Source organism: Nomascus leucogenys, chromosome 12 (genome assembly GCF_006542625.1).
Source record: "Nomascus leucogenys isolate Asia chromosome 12, Asia_NLE_v1, whole genome shotgun sequence".
Taxonomy (NCBI): Eukaryota; Metazoa; Chordata; class Mammalia; order Primates; family Hylobatidae; genus Nomascus; species Nomascus leucogenys.
This window is the reverse complement of record NC_044392.1, coordinates 18,771,525-18,777,002: the sequence shown is the minus strand read 5'-3', so window position 1 is coordinate 18,777,002 and position 5,478 is coordinate 18,771,525.

The following is a 5,478-nucleotide window of genomic DNA, read 5'->3' as shown; positions in this document are numbered from 1 at the left end:
CCATGAAGATGAGTTTATGGAGCACTTCTGGGCTCTGAAAGCCCCACCCAGATGTCTTTTGCCCTCCATTTCTGCCTGCCTCAACCTAGACCACATGGCTGTCATTAATTCTGCATGCTAACAGCAGTGTCATCTAAATAAATAATTATGATTTTTCAATTAAGGATCCCAGGACCTCTGGGACCTAAGCTGACCCAGACATTGTGAGGCCCTATGTCCCCAAGAGGCCATAGAGGCAGCAGACCCTTCACTAAACCAGCAGATCCTCTTAGATTAGAAGAGCTCTTCAGGACCTGAGGCTGTTGGCCCTAATTGCCCACTACTCACTGCCAATCATTGTGATTCAAAGACAGCAGCTCTGGGCCAGGAGTCAGGTGACTTATTATTTAATCCCAAATTCATTTATTGTCTGCTAGACTAGTGATTCTCAAACTCGAATGTGCCTATTCAACACCTGGGGATCTTGCTAAAATGCAGATTCTGATTCACTAAGTCCAGGGTGGGGCCTTGAATTTTGCATTTCTAATGAGCTCCCAGGTGATGCTGATGCTGATGCTGCTGATTCATGGGCTACACTTTCAGTGGCAAGGAGTTAAACCATGAGCTTTCCCCTGTGAGCTCATTTTCTTTATCTTCAATATGAAGGTGCTAGACTTGGTGATCTCTGAGGAACTGTCCAGCTCTGATTTTCTGTGATTCCAAATAACTAATAACCACAGCTTTAGTACTCAATATTTATAGCAGTGATATTCATAATAGGCCAAATATAGAAACAACCCAAATGTCCATCAAACTGTTAAAAGGATAAGCAAATTATGGTATACCCATACACTGAAAAACTACTCATCAGTAAAAAGGAATGAATTACTGATACATTTAACCACATGGATGAATCTCAGGTGTATTACGCTAAGTGAAAGAAGAAAGATAAAAAAGACTCCAGAATGTGTTATTCCATTTATATGAAATTCTAGAAGAGGAAAACTATAAGGACAGAAATCAGATTGGTGGCTGCTAGGGGCCATGAGTCAGGGGGTGGGTATTGCTTGAGAAGGGGCACAAGGAAAGCTTTTAGGATGATGGAATTGTTAATATCATGATTTTGATGGTGACTACATGACTATATACATTTGTTAAAAGTCATCGAATTATACACTTAAAATTGGTGAATTTTATGGCATATGGATTATCCTCAAGAAAGCTGATCAACCCCCGCCCCCAAACAGCAAAACAATAGCTACTATTTATTGAGTACCCACTATATGCCAGGCATTTTACAGAGATTGTTGCTACTCTTTGCAACAATGCTTTGAGGTAGGATTATCCCCAGATTATGAAACCCAAGCTCAGAGGAAAACTGACCACTTTCAAAGAAGAGGTAGGATTTGAACCACCTAATATTTGATGATTCCAAGACCTGGTCTACTTCTACATGGCTGTCTTGGCTCCCACAATTCTCAGTCCCTTCTTGCAAGAGCAGTAAGTTCTAAAATTATCCCGGGGTCATGCCTGGCTCCTGGCCTATCTGCCAGGGAATTTCACTTTAAGAGGTATTGTTATTATGTATTTCTTTGTTGAGCATGGAACCCGTTCTGTTTAGAACATGCCCCTTAAGTGATATCAGCAGCCTGGTGAGTGCAATAAATCATCAATACATACATTGTTTTATATCATTTTTAATTAAACAAGTAAAAGTCCTATGGAGAGCGCAGAATGTTTGTGGGGAGTGGGGATAGCAGGCCCAGTGAGAGGTGGAACTTCCTGATAAGGAGGTGGGGGCAGCACAGCGCCACTGGCCCTCTCAACGTGTCTGGGGAGGCTGTAATTGTTATCTTCTCCATTTTGCAGATTAAGAAGCTGAGGCTCATAGGGGTTGGGTGACTTCTGAGGTCACACACCTTGTTAGTGGCAGAGATCAGGCTTGAAACCTGTTCCTGTATACTCCCAGTTCTGCGCCTTTTCCCTTTTCCTACAAGCAAGGAGAAGACAGAGCCCTGTCCTTAAAAAGTTTATAAGAATACAGCAGCTGCTCACAGCCATAAAAGAACACTGCAAAACAGGCAATAATTCTGTGGAGTCCAAGGAGTGGCTCAGCATAAAAACAATTTAGCAAAGATATGAGCCAGGGAGGGTAGAATCAGTCAAGGACTTCTTGGAGGAGGCGAGTCTTGTGTTAGGTTAGCCATGGAGGTTAGGTGCAGCTAGGGCAAGCAGAGGTGGGAGAATTGTATTTGTATGCCCAGGCGTAGGTCCCTCAGAGTTATGGAGAGAAAACTTGCGTGGTGCTGGGCTTGGACCTAGTTGAGATGGCTGGAAAAGGTCTCTGTTATTCTTCTCCCTCTGGTTCTATGCAGGGGGCCTGTTTGAGAAGGGGAGGCCTCAGTCACCTATGGCAGAAGGGCCAGGGAAGAGTGTCCTCAGGGCCTTCCAAATGGCCTTGTCCCTCAGCATCACCAAGGATGGCCAGCAGGTCTCTCTACTCAGGGCAGGGCACCAGATCCTGTTGTCCCATGGCTCCAGATGAGCTGCTGCATCTTATTCAGCCACCATCTCCATTCTGACATCATCCTTATCCAGTACCAGGCAACCCTTCTGGGCACCCAGGAGACCCGTTGGCTCCAGCAGCTGGTGCAGGATTAGTAATTGAGGCTCTCTCCTGAGCCCTGGGTCCATCAGGGACTAGTCCTCCTGATGCCTGCTATTACTGTATTCTGGTCAATTAGTGGGGAAGAAATGAGGTCAGAGATAGCAGGTGTGGGCTTGGCTTTGTTTCTGGAGAAGGGCTGAGCTGGGTTGGGGCTGGGCTAGGGTGATGAGGAGGAGACAGTTCTTAGGGCTTTAGGCCATGAGCAGTAGAGAGGAGAGTGAACCACAACAAGTACCAGGTTTGTAGCTCAGAAGGCTTGGCCTCACTGTTGCCAGGAGATAAAAATGGCATTTGGAAAACATTTGTGCTCCAGGCTGCACAGGGTACTGGGGTGGGCCCATTAGCCACTTAATGTCCTGGATAATGACCCTTAGCTTCCGAGAATGTCAGCTGGAAACCCAGACTCTACCAGAGGCATGGAAACTGGCCAGTATCCTTGGCCTCATGTTCAAAGCTCTTTCCGTCTACAAACCAACCTCGCCTATTTTCTCTACAGCCTTCCTCTCATGTGGCTCTGTCCTTCAGCTCTCTGAACATGTCCCGGGCGCTCTTATTTCCCTTCCTTTGCTTAAGGTGTTGCCCACCCCTGTACTACCCTGTTCCATCTCTGCCTGGTGAAATCTTCCTCATCCTTCATTCACCGTGTCATATGCCAGCTTCCCCAAGAAGCTTTCTGTTACAGCCCCTGTTAGAAGTTGTCTCTTGCCTCTGACCTCCAGCATGCCAATAAAGTTTGTCTTATCCTAAGGGAATCTGAGCTTATTCTCATCTTCTTTCCCTTCCTAGGAACCCTGGAATCACAGACCGTCATGACTTGTCTAATGTGCTTTCTGGCACATGGTAGGTTCTGGTGACTATTTGTTAAATCAAATACCTACTTGCACATATGCAAAAGGTATTTCTCTGTATCACTCCGAACATCTCCTGACTGTGCAGCTTCTTTCGTCTATCTATGCCTTTGCATTTGCTCTTCCCTTTGGCTTAAGTGCTCTTCCCTGCTTTTCTATCTGGCAAGATCCAGTTCCAAATCAGGCTAACCTGTGCTCTGTTTGTATCTTTTACACCTTTCTTTGATGGCATGACTTACACTGTGCTGTGAATAAGATAGGCTTTTTGCCCTCAAAGGATTCACAGTCTGGCAGGCTGACAAATAGCTATGTTGCAGTCTTCAAATCTAGGGCTCACTCTTAGGCTCCACACTTTGGTGTGGTAAAAATTCCAATAGTATTATCAAAGCAGGTAATGAAAAGTTTCCCTTCTCTAAAATCAGAGCTTCTGCTATGTTGCACAGTTCCAGGGGACACTGTTGCCATTATGGTCTAGATGTGTGGCTCCAAGTGGGCTTGCACAGTGCACAAGCTTTACCACAATACCTGGCAGCCCTGACTCAACCATTCAATTGCAGTTCCATTCCTCAGCAGTAAGACCACTGTCACATTTCTCGTGTATCATTTCAGATGTCCTATACATATCAAACATTTACGTGTATGTGTGTATCCTTTTTTTTTACACAAATGGAATGTCACATACAATCTTTTGCATCCTGCTTTCTTAATAATCTTGGAAATCATTTCTGATCAGAACATCTGGATCTACTCTATTTTTTACTACATTATTTTAAATAGCCGTATAATATTCATGACATGTGTGTGCCACAGTGTAATCACTCCCCAACTGATCAACATTTAAGTTGTTTCAATTTTCTTTAGCACTCCAAACAGTACTGCAACAAACATTCTCACAGGTACAACTTTAAGCACTTGTTTGAATTTGTCTGTAGGACAAATTCCTAGAAGTTGAATTGTTGAGGAAACACAGGGCATATGTGTTCCAAATTTTGATGGACATGACCAAATTTCCCTTCAAAGACTGAGCTGAGTCTCAGTAGAGACAAAGCCATGGGCAAAAGGAACAGCATGGAAAGAGGTTTGGGTTGGGCCCAGTGGCTCACACCTGCAATCCTAGCACTTTGGGAGCCCTAGGCTGGTGGATTGCCTGAGCTCAGGAGTTGGAGATCAGCCTGGGCAACATGGCGAAACCCCATCTCTACAAAAATTAGCTGGGCGTGGTGGTGCACACCTGTAGGCCCAGCTACTTGCGGGGCTGAGGCAGGAGGATTGCTTGAGCCCAGGAGGTTGAGGCTGCAGTGAGTCACATTTGCACCACTGCACTCCAGCCTAGGTGGCAGAGCAAGACACCGTCTCTAAAAAAAAAAAAAAAAGAAAAGAAAAAGAGAGAGGGGAAAGAAAGAGTTTTGATGGGGGTTTGACAAAACACAGCCTGTTTGGAGGAACTGAGTCATACTTTGTGATTGTAAAGAAAAAATTAAGCATGATGATTGGTGAGGATAGCCTCTGTGAGGCAGTGGGTAAGTCACCCAGGGCATCATGGGTTGGTTTAAGTCACAGAGGTTGGCAAACCATGGCTTGCTGGCTGAATCTGGCTCACTGCATGTTTTTGTAAGTTGAATTTTTATTGAAACACAGCTATGTCCATTTATTTATTTACTGTTTATAGCCACTTTTGCTACAATGGCACAGTTGAGTAGTTACAATAGAGTCCATTTGCCTGCAAAGCCTAAAATAATTACTTTGTAGCCCTTCACAGAAGTTTTCTGGCCTAAGAAGTTAGATTAGCCTGAGAACAGTGGCAGGCCTTTGACGGTTCCACAGAGAAGAGAGACACAGTCAATTTGGTATTTTTGAAAGATCACTTTGTTGCTGTGCAGAGAGAGGATTGGGGTGGGGCAAGGGCTGAAAGATCAGGGAGGAGGCTAGTGCAGTGACTCAGGTGAGAGGTCATGGGGCCTGGAATAAGACAGAGGAAATGGG